Genomic DNA, 24,398 nt, shown 5'->3' with positions numbered 1-24,398 from the left:
TGCCGAAAAATGATCGTGTGTACACGGGCATTAGTCATTCCAGAAAGTTCAGGCGAAGAGGAAACTTCCCCACCTTTCCGCCGTGTATTTGAGGTTCATGGTATAAATGGAGTTCCTTCATAACTTTCTTCTAGTGCAGACCCAACGTTACAACCCAACTAACATCACGCATGTGGTATTTAGGTGTCCAGACACATTTTAGCTATATACTTCATGTGATCCTGAAACTGTCAATTCACTATACCATTTCACGGTATTTACTGCAAAACGCTGAAAACGCTTGGTAAATACTGCATGAACAGGCGTTAAACTCAATTCACAGAAGTAAGTAAATAATTATATGCATACGGTAATTAAGTAGTGGTTGTGGCATGCAGTATTTAAGGAATGTGTACTGGTAGGTAAGGAGAGGGCAACCAGTAGTGGTGGGTATGCCATTTTTTTTTATTTTGGCATTGGGGTTCCCCTCAAAATCCATTGAAGGGCCTTATATAGATTGGGAGGGACCCCATGCTGTTCCATACCAGACCCTTATCCAAGCTTGCAGCCAGCAGGCCAGGAAAGGGGGGAGGATAAGCTAGCGCCCTCCCTAAACCATACCAGCCCACATGTCCTCAACTTGGGGGGGGCAGAACCTTGTCCCCCTGTTGACAGGGACAAGGGCCTCTGGCCAGTGGTTGTGAGGGTCTGTGGGCGGGGGGCTTATCGGAATCTGGAAGCCCCCTTAACCAAGGGACCCCCAGATCCTACCCCCATGTGTATGAGTATGGGCTACTATCCAAAAAAAGGAAAATAAAGCTCGCTCCCACTGAAGGTTCCCATCGAATGAATGCTCTGCCGCTTCCCGCCACTAAATAAGTTTAGTGCATGAGAACCCTACTGATGTTGACTAGTGCTGCTGCCTGACCAATGAAGAGAACGCCACTGTCACTTACTGATGTTGCTGACTTATTGTTTAAGAGAATGCCACTGCTGCTGACTTTGCTCAGCCACCAAAAGACAACAGAAGGAGACCAGCTGTCACCCCAGAAGTTGGTGAGAGGCTGCTGGCCAACCCCAGAAGTTGGTGAGAGGCTGCTGGCCAATCCTTACTGCACCCTATTAACCTCCCTGGCGGTATTCCCGAGTCTGGCTTGGGGTGAAATTTCAGCACCAGACTCGGGATCGCATCGCAGTATCCAGGCAGGGAGTTACTTACCTTGTCCCTGGATCCTGCAAAGTCTCCCCGATGTGTCGATTCACTTCGAGCTCCGTTCCCTGCGATGTTAGGACGCACAGGGGCGGAGACCGGCGCCAAATTAAAAAAAATAAAAGCACAGTACACATACAGTATACTGTAATCTTAGAGATTACAGTACTGTGTAAAATAATTACACACACCTTTTGTTCCTAGTGGTTAGTTCAGTGTCCTGCATGCAGTTTTATATTATAAAAACATTTTTATCTGCCTGGAAACTGGAGATTGTCCATAGCAACCAAAAAGTGCTTTTAGACCAGCTAGAAAACAGCGATAATAAATAAGAATCACTTGCAGAATTGATTGATAGCGATTTGTGGGGAAAATCGTCATCAAACACTAAAGTAATGACAGCGACAATTCTGCAACTGAGCAAATTTCAGTGTTTTTGATTTGATTACATTATTGAATAATTTTTATTATTATTATATTATTATTTTTTATAATTATTTATAGTTATTTATTATATTAAAATTTATGATTTTGGGTTTTCAAAATGTATCATACCCGGGATGTCTACTAGACTCTTGTTTGGACAGATTTAAGTGAGTTATTTCAAAGAATTACAGGCCACATTTCCATGCAAAATAATTGTGTAAATAGCTATAAAAAAAGTGTGATACCACACCTATTAAACGCTGCTAAAATGCTAATACCCAGGCATTGGGAACAGATCACATGCCCCTCCCTTTTGGAATGGAAAAAATAAGTTAATTTAATAATGGAGGCAGAGAGATGAGTGCATTAGATTAGAGATAAACAAGATAGATTTAACAACATGGGCAGGTTAGGAACACTACTCCCCACAGATATAATGGGAGTAAGGGAGGGGATTAATTTCCCTCTCGCTTCTTTAAATAAAAGAGCTGCATATACTCACTCCTCTCTCTAAAAATATACCTGATGTTTAGTAAGAAAAACAAACTACAATCTTAGATGAATGTGTTTTTTTTTTATTATTATTATTATACTCCTCCTCGCCGCTCTCCTTTCTCTCCATAGGAAGGGAGGGGGAAGGAAATGGAGACTGAAAGAGGAAGGGAATGTTTTTTTTTGTATGTATATAATTCACAAAGGGAAATAGAAAGGAATCTCACAAACACCAGAGACACACGCCGACACTAACACACATAAAATAAACACAAATATACAGATGGGCCTAAAATATATATATATATATTTTTTCTTTTCTTTTTTTATAATTAATGGGGATATTCACGTTCTGAAATAGGAATACACAAACACGATAAGTGCACAAAAAATATAAAGAGGGAATCCCCTAATGGGGAGCAATTTTGGTATAATCTTTAGGGGGGGAGAGAGGGAGGAAGGGGAGGAATGGGAGGGGAGAAGTACCTTTCCCTCTGTTCCTCCCCCTTTTTTTTTGTTGTTGTTTGTTTGTTGTATCTGTTTGGTTTTAATTTATAAATGTTGTGTATTTTGTCCCCGGTTGGTGGATGTTCTGTATACATGTATGTGATGTGGAGAAATATATAGAAAATAAAGAATTATGGAAAAAAAAAATTGTACCGCTTTCAGCACCTAAAATCTGACATAATCATACCGCCAGGGAGGTTAAAAAGGTTATAGTTAGCTTGTGCATGTGCCTTTAGGAGGAACCTATCTTGATTGCTCCAGCACGGGATCTTGGCTTCAACATGCTGGCCAGCAGGGAAAAGGGCTGACAGACTGCTTTGTAACTTTGCCCCATAGGCAGCATCATGCCCATCTCCATAAAATAATTTAGTGTTCATCCCCTGAACCATTGGCTTATTATCAACAGTATAGCCTATTTGCTGCCATTTTATATATTTGTTTGCGGGGTTGTTTCCATTTTAATTTCTCTGGTTGATGCATACACTGTATATGCTGTATATTTACAATAAAAATCCCCTGTTAAGCCTTAGAGTGTCAGACCTCTTGCACACTGCAGCTTGAACAAGCTCAGTACAGCTTATTTTTTTACTAAGCTAAAATGCAGCCCATTAATTGCAATGTGCCTATGCACACAGGTGAGTAAACAAGTGTTGTGCATTCTTCAGTAACAAATACATAGAATATATATATTTTTTGGTAATTTACACCTCATGCACGCAAATGTGTGTGTCACTGTGCCATTACATTACATCCCTCACTGTGCCATTACATTACATGCCTCACTGTGCCATTACATTACATGACTCACTGTGCCATTGCCTACCTCATTGTGCCATTATACATGCCTCACTGTGCCATTGCCTGCCTCACTGTGCCATTGCCTACCTCATTGTGCCATTATACATGCCTCACTGTGCCATTGCCTGCCTCACTGTGCCATTGCCTGCCTCATTGTGCCATTGCCTGCCTCACTGTGCCATTACCGACCTCACTGTGCCATTGCCGACCTCACTGTGCCATTGCCTGCCTCGACGATCTCCCTACCTTATCCTGTTTGCAGAGTTTGTCAGGCTGCGGGCGTCCATTATTCAAAAGCCGCGCCTCCTCCTCAGGCTGTTCCGTGATAGGCAGAGCCTCTGTTCAGTGTTCCGCCTATCACGGACGTCCTCTTGTCCGAGGCCGGGGATGAGAAGGCATCCGTGATAGGCGGAACACTGAACAGAGGCTCTGCTGGGAAAATTAGTGTTCCACCTATCACGGAACAGCCTGAGGAGGAGGCGCGGCTTTTGAATAATGGACGCCCGCAGTCTGACAGACAGGTACCGGCGTATAAGATGACCCCCGAATTTTGAGGCATTTTTTTACATACAAAAGGTCATCTTATACGTCGAAAAATACGGTAAATGGCTGAAATGTATGTTTTTCTAGGAATTCACTGTTAAAGCACATACTGTACAGACTATTAATACCCATTTTAGGACTTCAATAAAGTTCTGCCATTTTTTGGGTGAGATGCACCTTTCTGTGTGCACTAAAACATGTCTAAAATGCGTTGATGCGTTTGCTGAGCTAAGGCAGATCATTCATTCTGAACAAGCCTCTCTTCACTAAAAAAAACAAAAAAACAATCTACGTTCTTTGTTGTCTGATGTTGTGGGATCTTCCTTGATCCTGTTAGGAGGTGCTGAAGGCCATTTTAAAAATGGTTTTATGTCTTGTGAGTTTTGTATATCAATCCTTAAGTGCTAGCGGGCATTTTGTTATTTTAATGCAGGCCAGATACGTGGATATTGTTCTGTGGGACATGTTAACGCTTGAGTTGCCAGATGAATACCATTCCTGTTTAATTACCAGCTCTGTTCACAGCGTAGATGACCTAATCTTTTGGCTCTGTGATCTCTCACTTGACTTCTTTATGGACTTTTCTAAAATTTTGATGGTTATATTTCTTTGTTTTCTGCTTTAGAATATAGATATTGTGGTAGTGGAAACACAACATTTTTTTTTCTATGTGTACTTAAAGTGGTCTAAAACCCACAACAGTAAAATCAGTGGGGCAGATCCACGTACAGCAGCGCATCTGTACGCCGGGCGCAGCATATCTAACATACACTACGCCGCCGTAACTTATTTTTTTTATTTCTAATCCTCAAAGAATTTGCGCCGTAAGTTACGGCGGCGTAGTGTATCTTTGGTGGTGTAAGGGCGCGGGATTCAAATGGAGGTAATGGGGGCGTGTTTTATGTAAATACGTTGTGACCCGACGTAAAGGATGTTTTTTTTTAACTGCGCATGCGCCGTCCCTGGGGGGATCCCGGTGCGCATGCTCGAAATTTACCTGGAACAAGCCAATGCTTACGACGGTGACGTCATTCTACGCAAATTCCTATTCGCAAACGACTTATGCAAACAACGTAAAAAATTCAAAATGCAAGGCGGGAACGACGGCCATACTTAACATTGAGTACGCCTCATAACAGTAGCTTTAACTATACGCCAGAAAAAGCCGAAAGGCAAACGACGTAAAAACAATGCGCCGGACAGACGTACGTTCGTGGATTGCCATAACTAGCTAATTTGCATACTCAACGCGGAATTCGACGGAAACGCCACCTAGCGGCCGCCGAAAAATTGAAGCTTAGATCCGACGGCGTACTAAGACGTACGCCTGTCGGATCTAGCCGAGATGCCGTCGTATCTTGTTTTGAAGATACAAAACAAAGATACGATGCACAAAATATGAAATTACGCGGCGTATAAAGAGATACGCCGGCGTAATACCTTTGTGGATCTGCCTCAGAGTATATATGCAGTTAAGTATGCTTGTTATACTCACTGTGGAATCCTCTGCATTGTGTAAAAAGGATGTTTGATCCTGTCTTCTCTGATCCTCCCATTATTCCACCGTCCCCAATCCATCTCCTGATAAGACGGAGCCTTTGGTGGCACTCTGCCCAATGCTCTGTTTGTTGGGAAGTTTCATGTGATCAGCACAGGGCCAATCAGCACTATCCAGACAGAGGGTCAGGGGTCCTGTAACCTCATAGGACAGTCAGAGGAGAATGAAAACTCTTCCTATAAAACTTTAACCAGTCACTGATAGAAGTCACAAGACTGCTACTGTATATACTGCTGATGAGAAAAGGTATTTAGCAATTTATATTTTCTAAAATAATTTCCATGTTTTGTGTACTGTAGCATTAATCAACTGGTTTACACTGCATATGCATATGTGGGTGCTATTCAGAATGAATGGCAGAAAATGAATGGTTACCACACTTGGAAATATGGGGATCAATACTTGGGATCGGATTTACCATTTCAGTAAAGACGGTTAGTTCTTAAGGAATATTTATTCAATGTGTGGTTAATGGAGATGTTTAAAATAACAATAGCAATTAAGCAATATCAATTGTCAAACTCACTATGAGTAAACCTACCAATTAACTTAGTGTAAACATCCCGGAGATGTGTGGGATTTTTCAATGCACAGCTTTTCATTGCTCCTATAACACAAACATGCTATTTAATGTAGACTCTAATAATAGGGAAAACAATCACTTCACTTTATTTTGGCTTTCTGTATTATTTTTAAGACATTATTTAATTGTTGTCATCTATATTTATAATTATTCTTATTGCAATCAGCATAGTACTGTTCTAATCCATTTGGTATCCACTCTGAAATTCCAAAAGTTCTGGGGAAATTGATGTGATCCTACATGAAATACATACACCCATCGGTGCCACATCACCCACAGTCGTCATAAATTACCCTTGTAGATATTTAGGGATGATTAAATTATGGAGAAGCTCTGCTTTCAAGTCTACAAATCACAAAAGTCCTCTAAAAGGTGCACCCAGGGCTATGTAAGAAAATTACGTTTGTCACCCAAAGCAAACCCTCTACTAAAGTTGCTTCTACACAACAAATGTTTCTTGTTTTTCTAATCCTAACATGGCTAAAGGCTTGTATAACCAGATGCAAACGATTGCATATTTGCAGTAGGAACATATATGCAAGAAACATGAACATAATTAAATGATTCTAGTGTGAACCACTGTGGTGCCTTTATTGGTGTTTAACCACTTCCATACCAGCACTTACGCACCTTCCTGCCCAAGCTAATTTTCAGCTTTCAGCGCTGTCACACTTTGAATGACAATTGCGTGGTCATGCTACACTGTACCCAAAGATTTTTTAAATCATTTTATTCCCAAAAATAGAGCTTTCTTTTGGTGGTATTTGATCACCTCTGCAATTTTTATTTTTTGCGCAACAACTAAAAAAAGACAGAAAATTAAAAAAAAAAAATAAGTTTTTTTTTCCCTGTTATTTTTTTTGTAAACAAGTATGTGTCTTCTTCAATTACGGGCACTGATATGGCGGCACTGATGGGCACGATGAGGTGGCACTGATGGGCACCAGTGAGGCGGCACTGATGGGCACTGATAGGCGACACTGATGGGCACTGATAGGCGGCGCTGGTATGCGGCACTGATGGGCACTCATAGGCAGCACTGATGAGCACTCATAGGCGGCACTGATGGGCACTTATAGTTGGCACTGGGCACTCATAGGCGACACTGATGGGCACTCATGGGCAGCACTTATGGGTGGCACTGATGGGTACTTATGGGTGGCACAGATGGGCACTGATAGGTGGGCACTGGGCATGGATGGGCACTAGGAGGTGGCAGTGATGGACACTAAGGGGTGGCACTGATGGACACTGAGGGGTGGCACTGATGGACACTGAGGGGTGGCACTGAGGACATTACTGGGCATCACTTGTTTATCCCAGTGCCTATGTTGCCAGTCAGTGCCCATTTGTGGGCACTGATTGGCATCTTTCTAATTTTTTTTCATTGCCCCCTTCCCTGGTGGTCCAGTGTGGGCATCTGAGGGGGGGATGCGTTGATAAACAATCAGCGCGCACCCCCCCTGTCAGGAGAGCCGCCGATCGGCTCTCCTCTTCTCGCATCTGTCAGACGCAAGTGAGGAAGAGCCATCAACGGCTCTTCCTGTTTACATCGTGATCAGCCGTGATTGGATCTAGAAGATGACAGGCTCAGCAACGGCATGCAATGCCAAGCTGCTGCTAACAAAGCAAACAGAATATTGGCATGCATTAAAAAGGGGATTAACAAATCTGCATTAAGGTTTCGCCCATCAAAGGGAGGAGTCTAGTGGTGGTGTTGGTGGTTCGGAACATGTAGAGGGAAAGTCTGAGCTCCCGTCCCCCATGATGTGAGGTAATGAGACTTCCGAACCCGCTGTCCTGCTTGTCTTCCCCCTCGTCCCCTGTCATACTCTGGACATAGCCGTGTCGTTTAAAGTGTCGGCTGGAGGAAAAGTATGTGGAAGCTGGGGCTGCTGGACAGTGAACAGTGAGCTGACTCTGGTGGTGAGTGTGATGAGATCTGTGAGAGCCGTGGAGTGCGGGCGCTTCCCCCCCTCCCCCCGAAGGTACAGGAGAGCTGAACTGAGCCTACCGAGTGGTTCGGGCTGACAAGGGGGGGCTGCGGGGGCTGCCGTATGAGGTTGAGATGTGTCTGACCTGGACTTACATCTTTTGCAGCAAGCGCTGTGTCATTGTACAGACCCAGCCGAGCATGGATGGACGGATCCGAGGCAGCCTGTAACCCTCCCCCTAACTCGGGCTACTGCTATAAACTGCAAATGTAACTGTAACAACGGGAGACACCCGAGCAGGAGCTGTGGGGGAAGTGGAGAGGGTAGAAAAAGATCATCGCTGCCTCGCTACCCTGCTGCCGTTGACAGACCCCCCCCTCCCTTGGAGAGGCTCTGTGTGATTCCGTGTGTCCCCCTGGATGCCCCAGGTTACTCCTGGCAGCCCCGGCTTTTTCCTACCTCCCTCCTCGCTGGATATACGGACATATAGAACTTTTATGCCTCCTTCCCTCTAGCAATATAAATAGCATAAATTGCTATGAAGATTCAGCAAAGCCATTAAGCCAGCGGAGCGTGTGGAGGTGGTGAGTAAAAAAAAACATCTAAATAACGTATAATGAATTTGCATTAAAAGATAAGAAAACATATTGGACAGAGGTAACATAAGTGCCTAAAGAAGATCCCCTTGATAATCCTGACATGAGTGGTTAACTATGGCAACTCGTGACGCTCCTTATGCGACTGGATGAGGTCGTTTTCGTCATCACGTCAATCACCTGCTGGATAGGAACGCCCACTCCCGCGGGAGTCCCGACCCGGAAGCCGGGGAAGAAAATAGCTGTACGAGGTATGTACAGCAAAAAAACAAACGGCATACTCTCAATGTAGAGAGTGAGATGGATGTAATGTTAGAAAATAGTTTTTAGGGTGAATCCCCGCTTTAAACTCAAATAATTAATAAAAAAACACTCATCTCCCAATCAGTACACTCCTGACGGATACTAAAGGACATAAATAGGACTGTATACAACTTGAAAACCTCAAAACCTCAAAAGCACCTCAGGGTCAAAATATAAGAGGACAGCGACTATAAAGGGCAGAAGGAAGGAAAGAGAGGAGAGGAGAGGAGGAGACAAGTGGTGGAGGAACAGGAGTAGCGGAGGAAAGATGAGGGGAAGGTCGGGAAGAGGGGGTGCAACCCTCAAATCACTTTGCTTAAGTTTGACACCTAGTCTTGTACCTAGTCCGGGACCAATGAATAAATATGTCACACATGGTTTAAATGGTGATAAACAAATAACTGAAAAGCAGCAAGTGACGAAGAGTAGCCAAGCAGAGAGTAAGGAGAAGAAGAAAGAGAAGAAAAAGGGTCATAATAAAAGTACAGTACTGAGACTGACGCATTATCTGAGTCTAGACTGGAGCAAGAGGTGGACATAGACCATGTACATAGGTACACAGAGGGTCCCCAACATCAAGAACTACCCCCAAGTAAAACAGAAATGCAATTGATGTTAGCGGCGTTGGAAAAATCACTAAAAGGTGAAATGGAGAATATACTGGAAAGGGTAGAAGAAGTGGAAAAATCAACAGACCTTAATGCACTTAGAATAAAAAAATTAGAAGATGAAATTAAATCTATTAAAAAGGAACATCAGGAACAAGCATGTAAGGTAGAGGACCAAGAGAACAGGGACAGAAGGAAAAATCCAAGAATTCGTGGGGTCCCCAACTCCCCCCAAAATGAAGATATAATAGAAATAATACAGAAGCTTTTTAACCCAGTGATGGACAGAGAAATTAAAAATCCAATAAAAATTAAGAGAGCACATGGACTAAGAAGAACGAGAGAAATATTGCAGGATAAACCAAGAGATATGATAGTGCGATTCGAAAGCTGGGAGGAAAAAAATCTAATATGGAGGAATTTGAGGGAGAAATCATCAATAAAATTTGAAGAGAACAATATTCAAATTTTCCAAGACCTTTCACAGGAAACTTTAAAAAGAAGAACTCTAAAGCCGCTGTTGGCGAATCTACAAGAAAATGGAGTACAGTATAATTGGGGTTTCCCTGCATGCCTGATTGGTAGGAAAATTTGCATCACTGCTAGACTGCGATTTATTGAAGAGACGTTTGAATTTTGCAAAAAATTGGAGATCCCAGTTCCAGGAAACTGTACGGTCATACGGCCAAGAGTAGGAGAAAATATAACAGAATGAGAAAAGATGACCCGGAATAGACAAGAAGGGAAAGGAAAGAGGACATGTTTTTTTTCTCTCCCACCTTCTCTTTTTTTTTTCAATGACAGGAAGGGAGCGAGGGGGTGGGCTTGGGCAGCGGCAAAGGTTCGGTAAAGATGAATGATAGTTATTGTGGGAAAGGGAAGACTTAGATTCCCGGCATGCTTGGGATCCGCCTACCTAGAAACAGGGGAGGTGAGACCAACAACGCCAAACAGAACTCCACCTCAGGTCAGAGAGAGCAGTAGGACAAGGGTGTCCCTAAGGTGAAGCCACCTTGGGCTCTAGAGAACAGGGGGGACAGGAGTGCCCCCATGGAGAAGAAATTAACTACTGCTCAAGACCAGGAGGTAGAGGGCGGGAGGGAGGGGTGGGTGAGGTCAGGAGGTCAGGGGAGTGGAGAGGTTGGAGGGGAAGAGGGAAAGATCTGTATATTTTTGTCAATAGATGCATGTGCTGATCAGAGAAACAGGGATATCCATAGATTGCAGCATAAGAATCCGTGGGTTGAAGTAAGTAAGCTGAATGAATACAAAAACGATGACCGAGGTTAAAATTATATTACTGAATTCTCTGGAAAAAAAACACAACCCAACCAATTATGGAAGAGAAAACACTGAACACAATTGAGAAACTTTGCAATCTTAAAACGCCTTTGAAGCATGGAACTTCTCAAATGTACGACATATTAACAGAATTAGAAGGAAAGGGGACGTTACCCTTCATAGAAACATGGGAGCAAGAACTAGAGAGAAAGTTAGAGGAAAAACAAATGATAGAAGTAGTCTATAACTGTAACGGTATGGCCCGTGGGACCCAGAGGCTCTTGAAGGATGTGGGGTACTCCTCTGTCAGCTTCACCAATGACTCTTGTGTCTAGGGGCATAGGATGACTGAAAACTGATATAATGGATTACATGAGATGGGACAGTAATGATAATTCATGTATTGCAGGATATCTTGAAGTATTACAAGTTGTTCATTCTGAACACAACAGGTCAATAGAGTGTCTCCTTCAATGTGGAACATAGACTGTTGAGATGTTAATTGATGTTAATCACCTCCAGCTACCTGGCTGTAGTGATGAAAGCTTGCTGTGATTGCATTCTATTGCCTATTATGTTAATTAAGATATTTCATGGTGCTATGCTAACTAACCCTGTATTGTGTGAAAGTTCTATTGGTGCTAATATGTGTTGTGAGTTAACACACTCTAAAGGTCAGACGTCTGACTTATGTTCACTAAAGGAATGTGTATTGTGTAGCAGGTGAGAATAGCTTATTGCGGAGTCAGAAAGTCTGTCTGAGATGTGGATTGAGGGGGAGGGAAGGGGTGGGGTGGGATTAGTTATTATAGATGTTATGTAAAGTATTGTTTTGTATGTATATGCATTTTGTATGATGGAAATAACTTTTTATAACTCAATAAAATAAACTTTAAATACAAATAAATAAAAAAGGGGATTAACTCCAGAGATAAACCGATAATTCTTCCATTCTACAAGACTCTGGTCCGGCCTCACCTGGAGTATGCTGTCCAGTTCTGGGCACCAGTACTCAGGAAGGATGTACTGGAAATGGAGAGACTACAAATAAGGGCAACAAAGCTAATAAAGGGTCTGGAGGATATTAGTTATGAGGAAAAGATGTGAGCACTGAACAATAAGTTCAGTGCTCTGGAGAAGAGACGCTTGAGAGGGTATATGATTTAAATGTACAAATACCGTACTGGTGACCCCACATTAGGGATAATTTTTTATAGAAGGGAGTTTAACCACTTCAGCCCTGGACCATATTGCTGGTCAATGACCGGGCCACTTTTTGCGATTCGGCACTGCGGCTCTTTTTACTGACAATTGCACGGTCGTGCGACGTGGCTCCCAAACAAAATTGGCGTCCTTTTTTCCCCACAAATAGAGCTTTATTTTGGTGGTATTTGATCAGCTCTGTGGTTTTTATTTTTTGCGCTATAAACAAAAATAGAGCAACAATTTTGAAAAAAAATGAATATTTTTTACCTTTTGCTGTAATAAATATCCCCAAAACTATATAAAAAAAACTATTTTTTTTCCTCAGTTTAGGCCGATACGTATTCTTCTACATATTTTTCGTAAAAAAAATTGCAATAAGCGTTTATTGATTGGTTTGCGCAAAAGTTATAGCGTTTACAAAATAGGGCATCGTTTTATGGCATTTTTATTAATATTTTTTTTTACGTAATGGCAGCGATCAGCGATTTTTATCGGTACTGCGACCTAATGGCAGACACATCAGACACTTTTGACACATTTTTGGGACCATTGGCATTTTTATAGCAATCAGTGCTATAAAAATGCATTGATTACTATAAAAATCCCACTGGCAAGGAAGGGGTTAACACTAGGGGGCAAGGAAGGGGTTAAGTATGTTCCCTGGGTGTGTTCTAACTGAAGGGGGTGGGACTGACTAGGGGAAATGACTGATCGCTGTTCATACATTGTATGAACAGACATCAGGCATTTCTCCCCCTGACAGGACCGGGAGCTGTGTGTTTACACACACAGCTCCCGGTTCTCGCTCTGTAACGAGCGATCGCGGGTGCCTGACGGTGATCGCGCCCGTCGGGCACACGCGTCGGGAGCGAGCGGGGGGCACGCGCCCATATTGGCTGATTCGCGAGATGACGTAATATTACGTGATCTCTCACAGCCGAGCCGACCTGCCGCCGTAAAACTGCGATGGCTGGTCGGCAAGCGGTTAACAAGACATGTGGTCACTCATTAAAATTTGAAGAAAAGAGGTTTAAACTTAACCTCCCTGGCGGTATGATTATTTCAGATTTTAGGTGCTGAAAGCGGTACCATTATTTTGCATGGAAATTTGGCGTTTTATATTGTAGGCCTGTAACTCTTAGAAATAACTCACTTAAATCTATCCAAACAAGAGTCTAGTAGACATCCCAATAGGCTCACTATGCAAGCCGCTTAGGGCCCTGCAAAGCTGCGGAGGGCCCCCCAAATTACTAGTGGCCCCCGCCTGGTGAGAAGTCATTTTCGGCCCCTCTCAACTCGCTGGCTGCATGGGTGAAGAGGTAAGAAATCAGCACCCCCCGCTTCTCACTTTAATGTAAGATGTAATTTCGGACAGCAGAACACCCCCTCCCCCCGCTTCTCAACTTTAATCTTTAATGTGATATGTCACTGTCTTAATATGCTGCTGGTCTGCTGTGGTTTGCTATTCTCTGGGTGGCCACAGTATATAAACACCATCACACCTGCAGTATCCCAGTAGGCCTGTAGAAGGAGCTTGTCTCCAAGCACATAGCCTGTTGTTTCTAGTCTCACCTTCCTTCCGGTGCTCTCCCTGGTCCCTCTCTCTGCACCTCCACGCTGAACCTAGCTGTTTCCTGGTGGCCACAGGATGGATTTCTCTCCCTGCCTGCAGATCCGTTGATCTAGATGGACCTGAGACTGGACCGCACCGCGCATCATGAGACCCTGATGAGCCTGTTTTGTAATTGTGTATTGTAAGTGCATTTCTTTTGAGATTAAACATAGTATCTGACATATTGCACTTACAGTAGGTGGCGCTTCCCTTTTTTGTTTCCTTTTCTTCCCCTAACAGAGTTGGCTTTTCTCTGAGGACAGCTGCCACCCATCTTCCCATCTCCTTCCTTTTTAGGACTGGTCATTTTGTACCACTATATGGACTATAAAACTGTGACTGTTTTCTAGACATATACATTGCCCGCTTTTTAAGTGTTCGGTAGTACCAGTGTTTGCGCTAACAATTTATTCCAAATTTCTGTACTTGCTTCTTTGCAAAATAGCTCAAGCTCTGTCAGATTGGATGGAGTTTCCTTATTTTGCAAAGAAGAATGGGCAAACATGTTACTCTCTAGATGTGCAAAGCTGGTGGAAACATACCCAAAAGGACTTGCAGCTGTAATTTTAGCGAAAGGTGGTTCTATAAAGTATTGACTCAGAGGGGCTGAATACAAATGCATGCCACACTTTTCACATATTTATTTGTAAAAAAAATGAAAACCATTTATTATTTTCCTTCCACTTCACAATTACCGTATTTATCGCGGTATAACGCGCTCCCGCGTATACCGCGCACCCCTAAAGTGGCCCCCAGTCCTGTGGAAAAAACGTTTTTTTGTTTCAGTTTTGGTGTCTTGCGCGGCGTCCATCGGCGGCCTCGTCGGGTCCGGCGTCCTTCTGCGGCTTCGGGTGTCCTCTTCGGCGGGTCCGGTGTCCGTCTTCGGCGGGTCCGGTGTCCGTCTTCGGCGGGTCGGGGGTCCTCTTCGGCGGGTCGGGGGTCCTCTTCGGCGGGTCTGGCGTCCTCGCGTCCTCCCCGCTCGTTTCCCGCCATTAGTTTGAATACTGCGCCGGCATATACCGAGCGCAGTACACTCGTGAATCTTCGGGCAGGCTCGGCAACTGTTGCGCTGAGGTCCTGTACGCTCAGGACGTCAGTGCGAGAGGCGCCGAGACTGCCCGAAGATTCACGAGTGTACTGCGCTCGGTATATGCCGGCGCAGTATTCAAACTCGTGGCGGGAAAGCGGGTATCAGCGTATATCGCGCACCCACGATTTTGTCCTGATTTTCAGGGCAAAATAGTGCGCGGTATACGCCGATAAATACGGTATGTACCACTTTTTGTTGGTTTATCACATAAAATCCCAATAAAAATTTTGTTGGGTTGCAATCAAAAATTTGGAAAATTTTAAGAGGTGTGAATACTTTTTAAGGTACTGTATCATGCAAATGTGATGAAAAAGCTGCCCTGGTCCCCTTCTTTTTTGTCAATAACCTGGTGATCTGGGAACCCTTGCTTGTGAGGCAGAAGGAATATTCCCAAACACACATGCCACAGGCTAGGTGATACTTCCTTCATACATAAATCTACAAAAATAAAGGCAGGTCTAAGATTTATTTTTTCCAGCCAACAGTCTGATGTAAGTCTAAACCTGCCTTGGCAGCCTGCAAGTCACTAGAAGCATTGCATGAGTTAGGCCGCGCACACACGATCAGTCATAACCGATGAAAACGGACTGCTAAAAAAAAACAAAGTTCAATGCTTCCAAGCATGCGTCGACTTGATTCTGAGCATGCGCGGCCTTTTGACCGATGCTTTTGCATACTAACGACTGGTTTTGACCTATCGGTTAGGCGTCCATCGGTTCAATTTTAAAGCAAGTTCTCTTTTTTGTGACCGAAGGATAACTGACCGATGGGGCCCACACACGATCGGTTTGGAGTGATGAAACGGTCCTTCAGTCCGTTTTCATTGGTTTTGACCGATCATGTGTACGTGGCCTCACAGTATACTCCCAATACACTTCCAGCAAGCTGTATGAAATCAGACCACAGGAAATTGCAGGGAAGTGAGATTACAGTAAACTAAGAGCATGGTTTAATTAAATAAGCATTAGTAATTCAGTGGTGGCGTCCACTGATTGTGGAATAACTATTTAAGCCTTTGTATAATAAATTTATATCTAAAGAATCTGAAGATAAATCATATTGGACTCGGTATTTACCATTAATGGGTGCAACCCTAAAACAGCAGGTTTAAATGGGCATTATAAATAACAAATGAATCAAGTGCTCTTGTTTTCTTGTAGGATCAGTGCATTTTTTGTTCCCTAGTCAACCATACTTAGCATTTACTAAATCTGGAGGAGAAATTCTGGCCCCACACACATAGCTTTCGACTGTTCCTATTTTCAAGGACTGTCCGTCTTTTCAAAAATAATCTTTCTGTTGTCTTTCCTCCTCATTTGTCTCTCTTTTGGTCTAGAGGTATAGACCTAATAAACCAGGGGTGTTTTAAGTAAGTTTACGATTGTGTGTTGGGTCGCATTCTTAGCCACCTTGGGCTGCATGTGGCCCGTGGGCTGCATGTTGGACACCCATGTCAAAAACAATATATTATTTAAGTACCAATACTATTATCCTGTGTTAAACCTTTTATCTATCCCTTGAATTATTTTGTTTTGACCAGCTGGAATGTGGGGGAATTGGTGGTAAAAAGGACTTGTGGGTTTACCCAATAATGTTCAGCTAATCCATTCTTTATAATCTGTATCACTGGGGTCCTGTCAGAAGTGTTGACTTGACCTAAATACATTGCACTTCAAGGTGTCCATCTTTCTAATTTCAGAAAGTTGGGAGGTATACTTACATGTCCTACAGTTTTGAATTCACATGCATATGTTCTCCTCAAAAGACCTTCACCCTACTGCTCTAAACCAAACATAAATATTAATGCAACAAAACTGGCCATAAACCATTTCAGATTACCTCTAATGAAACTCCTGCAAACATTACCATCTTTGTTTTCACTTTAATTTCCTTGTATTGACCAGGACTTTGACAAAGGTGATGAAGGAATATTTGAAGAAGTCAATCATCAGTCAGATTAAGTGTATTTTTTAATTTCAACTGTGACTACCCATCTGTATTTGCTCAACACAATGCCAAGTGGCACCTGCTGGCACACTCCATAACTGACACCAACAGATTGATTAGAAAGATTACACACCCCAGATATTTGCTGAAGACATAGGGATGTACATCCTTTCTGGAAGGAATGGAATTAATAAAATTAAGCATGGACACGCATGATCAACTTTCTAAGGCACGTCATGCAGCCGTCAAACTAATCCCATATGGCAGAACGTAAGTTTATTTACGTAGGATCACCAGTCCTGAGATTAATCATAATAACAGGACTGGTAATCATAATGCCAATGCAGTTGTAGCATATTTGTCAAGATATAAGGACAAATAACAATTTATGTAATTAGCGTGTAAAAAAATATATCAATTGCTAATTTAAAAAATTCTGAGTGCTTATAATCTGTAGGGTTGATTTAATTAAAGCGGGAGTTCACCCATTTGTAAAAAAAAAAAAATTCTCCCCTTAGCTTCCTGCTCGTTCGGTCTAGGGGAATCGGCTATTTGTATTAAAATATGAGCAGTACTTACCTGTTTTCGAGCTGCATCTTCTTCCGTCGCTTCCGGGTATGGGTCTTCGGGAGCAGGCGTTCCTTCTTGATTGACAGTCTTCCGAGAGGCTTCCGACGGTCGCATCCATCGCGTCACTCGTAGCCGAAAGAAGCCGAACGTCGGTGCGGCTCTATACTGCGCCTGCGCACCGACGTTCGGCTTCTTTCGGAAAATCGTGACGCGATGGATGCGACCGTCGGAAGCCTCTCGGAAGCCTGTCAATCAAGAAGGAACGCCCATTCCCGAAGCCCATACCCGGAAGCGACGGAGAGGATGCATCTCGTTAACGGGTAAGTACTGCACATATTTTAAAATAAATAGCCGATTCCCCTAGTAAAAACGAGCAGGAATCTAAGGGGAAAAAGTGCCCTCTAAGGGTGAACCCCCGCTTTAAGCAGCAAGTTATATTCACTTAGCAAAATTTATGTTAGTTTAGTGACTAAGGTAAAGCTGCATTGACTTCAATCATCTACTCACAGGCCCCGTACACACGACCGAGTTTCTCGGCAAAAATTTTCGTCGAGGAAACTGTCGAGAAACTCGACGAGCCAAAAAGAGAGCATGTTCTCTATTTCCTTGACAGGAATGGAGAACATTGGCTTGTCGAGTTCCTCGACAGTCTAACAAGCAACTCGACGAGGAAAACGATGTGTTTCGCCCGTCGAGTTTCTCGGTCGTGTGTAAGAGGCTCAAGCAGAAATTCTGTTATATTATTTTCCCTTCAAGATAAACACAACTATATCTCATTTACTAAGCTAAGTGAACATTTACTTTGGAAAGTAAACAGACACTATGGAAAGTGAGGCTGATTTACTGAAGGAGCAAAGTTTGTTCACTGCAAATAATAAATCAACATCATTGAGTGTAATAAAAAAAGTTTGGGCGTTCATCTAAACAACAGGAACAGCCAAAGATTGTTCCAAACTTAAGTTTGGACCAAAATATTGGCTCATCCCTAGTGCATAAATTGCAAAAAAATAATTAAAAGTAAAACAAGAATGCCCTGTAATTCCTATAACCCATTGTTAGGCCTTATTTGTAATGTATGTCTGTTTCAATGCAATATTTTGTTTTGGAGTTTGTTGGTTGGTGACATTTTTTTTGATTGATGTTATATGTATTGTTCTGTATGATGTGCTTTAATAAATGTATACTTTATTACAGCAGGATTATTGTGACCACTGACCAAAAGAGGACATTTCTGGTGAGAAAATGTAATTGTTCCACAAACATAATCAAGTCTTGTGCTTGAGACTATCCTTACCATACACATTGCTCATATATTAAAGAGACCCTGTCACCAAAATATTCATTCAGCAAAAATCTTCCCACATGATTTTATGCGCATTTAACCTATTTTATGAATGTTATTTACCTGTAAATACCTACCTAACCTGTAAATGTCCCATTACAGTGGTAATCAGTCTCTTTAAAGGCCCTATTACAATGGTAATCAATCGCTTTACAATGTTCATATATTAAAGAGAGGCTGTCACCAGAATGTTAATTCAGCAAAAATCTTCCCATATGATTTTATGTGCATTCAACATATTTCATGAATGTTATTTACCTATAAATGCCTCCTTAAGCCGTAAAGGCCCCGTACATTAGTGGTCCGTGGAAAGAGTGCAATACATTACAGATAGCTGAACAAATTATTGGGGTCAGTGGTTTCTAGCCTAAGAGCCAGAAATTGCTCACTGTAGAAACCTTTGGAAAAATCCTGGTTGAGAAAGGCTGTCTTAGACTGTAATTGACCTATACTTCAAACGATTATAATTTTTTTTTAGAAATGATAGTCTATAGGAAATTACTTTTCAAGCTGTATGGAATGAAAGAAGAGAGTGCAAGGCTTTATTTTTTTCCTATTTGATACTATTAAAAGTGTCTATTAGGAGCTGACAGTCAACACATTTTGGGGGTTATACACAAATCCCCCTTCATCAGGACTACAATAAAACAGTTGTTTTAGTTAAACAACTGTGTTAATACATTCATTCTATGAGATAATTAAATGAATGTACATTTTTTTGGATTAGGGTGTACAATTTTATATATACCCTCACTGGGGCAAATCTTAAAAAGACCCAACAACAAGTCCTATACAAGACATGTAAGACTGTCTATAAAGCTAATCACCTTTATATTTATAGCGGTATGAATAAACATAGCTAGATCCTGGAAATCTTCTATACTATCCTGCATAATGATTGATGAGAAACTTCTGCCATCATGAATGACAAAATTAAAGGGTTTAAGAAAATCTTGGACCCATGGATCGACTACCTCTCAGGGAAGGCCTAGCGCCCCTACAAAATACTTATGCCATCTGTAGAGCATTGTGGTTGCACAATCTTTTTCTTCTTTCTTTCTTACTTTTCCTTCCTTTCCTTTACCTTCCCGGCAAGGGACACATTTATCTACGACTAAGCCTAAAGGGCCATCGTATCAGCGGGCCAGAAAAGAGTGTATATCCCAGGACTCATCTCTCTAACTGTTAATTGAGTTACTTTTGTGGATATAAAAACTCATAAACCATATAACTTGGATCTCTTTGATCCAGGTTGGTACAGGATCAGGGGTTGCTTCCCCACCTTGATAACACTAGCTGTCTGCAAGGTTTTGTATAGCAGAACAATGTACCTCTTATTTGTACTGGCAAATGTATATTTATATTATTTGTAAAAATATCCACTACTTTGTCAATATTAGAGTTTGTACTTGTACTGTACATATTTGAAATAGGATAACAAAAATTTGAAAAGAAAATACTGCACATTAAGGACAAAGACATGATTTCAAGTGGCTTATATATATATATTTTTTTTTGCTATAATGAATATATAATGAATATCCCCCAAAAATATATAAAAATATTCAGTTTAGGTTGATATGTATTCTTCTACATATTTTTGGTAAAAGCGTATATTGATTGGTTTGCGCAAAAGTTATAGCATCTACAATATAGGTGATAGTTTTATGGCATTCTTATTATATTTATTTTTACTAGTAATGTTAGCGATCTGCGATTTTTATTGTGACTGCGATATTGCAGTGGACACATTGGACACTTTTGACACTATTTTGGGACCATTGTCATTTATACAGCCATCAGTGCTATAAAAATGCACTGATTACTGTATAAATTACACTGGCAGGGAAGGGGTTAACCACTAGGGGGTTAAGTGTGTCCTAGGGAGTGATTCTAATGGTTAGGGGGCTGGGCTACTACTGGCATGACAGTGATCACTGCTCCCGATGACAGGGAGCAGTAGATCAGTGTCCTGTCACTAGGCAGAACAGGGAAAGGCCTTGTTTACATCTGCCTGTTCTGCCGTTCCTTGACACGATCGCGGGACACTGGCGGACATCGAGTCCGGGGGTCCTACGGCGCAGTCACGGAGCTTGCGGCGGGCAGCAGATTCAAAGCAACGTACATGTACGTTGCTTTGCCTGTCCATGCCATTCTGAAAATGTATATGTACATGAGGCAAACGGCAAGTGGTTAAAGAGATGTTATAAGTACTCATATTTGCTCCTTTAATATGTTGATTTAGCTATAAAAAATTGCTCCACGGCACATTCTTCCTATGTTTACATGTTCACCCCTTTTTTTCATCCTTATGAGAGTAACATAAAATAAGATGTACAGCATTCCAGCTTTTTTACATGCCTAATTAAAAATGGTTTATTATTATCACCAAATAGGGTTTACGTGTATATAAAGCACAAGTCCATTTGTCTAGCTTTAATCCATTTTTGTTTTTTTTGTTTATGGTAGAGTGGGGAAGCATTGGAACACTTTCAGGGTTTGCTGTTACCTGGAACACTAGTAAAGTGTTTTTCCCTCACTTTCTGGTTCACTGACAGTATTTTCACAGACATCAGTAAAAAGCTTTATTGCTGATACTTTAACAGTAGATGGTAAGATTTAATAAAGACTATCCAGTTCAACTGTGTGTGTTTGTTTAAGTCTCTACTACTACATATATCCCTGTATATTGTGTTCAATAAGATGTCCATCTGAGGCCCCGTACACACGACCAGTTTCCTCGGCAGAATTCAGCTTCCGACCGAGTTTCTGGCTGAATTCTGCCGAGAAACCCGGCTTCAGGGCTGAACTGGCCGAGGAACTCGATGTGTTTGGCATGTCGAGTTCCTCGGCCGTGTGTACGAGGCCTAAAGGCTTTTTGAAATCAGTGATACTCCCCGCTAAAACCACAGATTGTGGAAGGAAGTGCCACATCCTTACCACTCTGAGGCCCCGTACACACGACCAGTTTCCTCGGCAGAATTCAGCTTCCGACCGAGTTTCTGGCTGAATTCTGCCGAGGAAACTGGTCGTGTGTACAGTTTCGGCCGAGGAAGCCGACGAGGAGCTCGACGAGGAAATAGAGAACATGTTCTCTATTTCCTCGTTGTTCTATGGGAGCTCTCGTCCCGCCGAGCTCCTCGGCGGCTTCAGTGCTGAACTGGCCGAGGAACACGATGTGTTTGGCACGTCGAGTTCCTCGGCCGTGTGTACGAGGCTTAATAGTAAAGAACCCCTTACACAATTTACCCTCTTGTTGACCGTCTCACGCACTTATACGTCGGCAGAATGGCATGGCACAGTAATCAGTGCATTTTTATAGCACTGATCGCAGTATAAATGACAATGGTCCCAAAATAGCGTCAAAAGTGTCCGATGTGTCCGCCCTAATGTCGCAGTTATGATAAAAATCGATGATCGCCGACATTATTAGTAAAAAAAAATAATATTAATAAAAATGCCATAGAACTATCCCCTATTTTGTAGACGCTATAACTTTTGCGCAAACCAATCAGTAAACGCTTTTTGCAATTTTTTACCAAAAAATATGTAGAATATGTATCGGCCTAAACTGAGGGAAAAAAATGTATGTATGTTTTGGGGATATTTATTATAGCAAAAAGTAAAAAAAATATATATATTTTTTTAAATTGTCGCTCTATTTTTGTTTATAGCTCAAAAAAGAAAAACTGCAGAGGTGATCAAATATCACCAAAAGAAAGCTCTATTTGTGGGAAAAAAAGGATGACAATTTTGTTTGGGAGCCATGTCGCACGACTGCTGCTCATCCAACTTCCTTGATTGGTCACATGTCTTCTTGAGTGACCCAAGACTGAATAGTTTTCTCCCAATGTTGGAATCACCATTAAGTTTGTATATCGCTAACATATCCCCTCTTAACCGGCCTGGCGGTGTTCCCGAGACTGACTCGGGGTTAGATTTTCCTGCTACGATCGGTAACCCCGAGTCAGTCTCGGCTTGCCTCGCTGAATCCACAGGCACTTTTTACTTACCTTGTCCCTGGATCCAGCGATGCCACCGCGCTGTGTGAGCGAACGGGACCTCGCTCGATTCACATAGTGCCTCCGTGTGACGCCGATCTCCGTTCCCTGCGACGTTACGACGCACGGGGACGGAGAACGGCGCCAAATTCAAAAACGTAAACAAACACCTTACATACAGTATACTGTAATCTTATAGATTACAGTACTGTATGTAAAAAAAACACACCCCCCTTGTCCCTAGTGGTCTGTCCAGTGTCATGCATGTCATTTTATATAATAAAAACGTTTCTTTCTCCCTGCAAACTGTAGATTGTCCATAGCAACCAAAAGTGTCCCTTTATGTCAAAAATAGTTTTAGATCAGCTAAAAAACAGCGATAATAAATTATAATCACTTGCAGAATTGTGCGATAGCGATTTGTGGGGAAATTCGTCATAAAAAAAAAAAAATTATGACAGCAACAATTCTGCAACTGAGCAAATTTCAGTGATTTTAATTTGATTACATTATTGAATAATTTTTATTATAATTATATTATTATTTGTTATAATTATTTATAATTATTTATTATATTATAATTTATAATTTTGTTTTTAAAAAAATGTCATACCCGGGATGCCTATTAGAATCTTGTTTGGTCAGATTTAAGTGAGTTATTTCTAAAAATTACAGACCTACAATATAAAACGCCAAATTTCCTTGCAAATAATGGTACCGCTTTCAGCATGTTTTTTCTGAAAGAATCATACCGCCAGGGAGGTTAAGTGTCTTTTTTCCAGGGAGAATACGTTTGTTTGTAATCATTTCTCATAACTGAGGTCCTCCAGTCCTCTTATGATTCACATATTCTGGTTCCACTAGGGACCCAATATCTTTTGGTAGAGAACCCATAACCAGAGCCTCTACCCAATCTAATTTTGGATCAATAAAAAGACGATAGGTGGTGTAGCTTTCTCGGCTCTACTGAAAAAAAAAATTTATTTCTGTTTCTGCAGTCAGAGATTTTAACAGAAAAGTTTTTATTGAACAATACAGTCAGCATCCGACATTCAAATATTAGTTACAGTATCAGTTTGAAATATCCATAATGAGCATCCAACCAATCCATACAAAAAATAATTTCTACCATTTCTCAACCAGTGATAATTCCCAAGCATATTCTCATCTAGGTCCGGTCCATGATACCCTTAGGGTACTCGATCTCCCTCCCCTGTGGGGGGGCATCAACTGCCTAGCCTGTGTATTAAAATAGTTGTTATTTGGTATGGTCGGGTGTCACCCGGTGGGAAGGGGGGGTTGGTTAACCCCCATCCGGAAAAGGGGGGATCTGTCATTTGGTCCCCCACCTCTCCGGCTCCTTACCCACTCGCTTCCATCCACACCTTATCAAATTTAGCCGGGCATTGCCTGTTCTCATATGTGAGCTTGTACAGGGGAAGTACTAAATCAACCGCCCTTTGCCAGGCTTTCAGTTTTGCTGTCAGAGATTTACCCTCAATTCCTGTCTGAAAGAATTGGTGCTAGCACAACCAGAAATGAAACAAAAAACTTACATGGAGTCCAGGATGATAAAACTCTTGAGGGATTCCAACCATCACCCACTCTATTAAAAACAAAAAACAACACACCTGACCTTCACATCAACCCTGTAACCCTAAATTTTATATAAAGCGTCCAGTACCCATATGGGTTTTTCCAGCAAAGCTTAGCTTAATGTTTTACATAACAAAAGCATAAGATGAGTTTGGGCAGCTCTAGAGCTCATGTATATAGGTTTACTACAAAAGAGAAATTTGTTAAATGCATCTT

The sequence above is a fragment of the Rana temporaria genome, chromosome 2 (genome assembly GCF_905171775.1).
Source record: "Rana temporaria chromosome 2, aRanTem1.1, whole genome shotgun sequence".
NCBI classification, from domain to species: Eukaryota; Metazoa; Chordata; class Amphibia; order Anura; family Ranidae; genus Rana; species Rana temporaria.
This window is presented reverse-complemented; position numbering follows the sequence as displayed.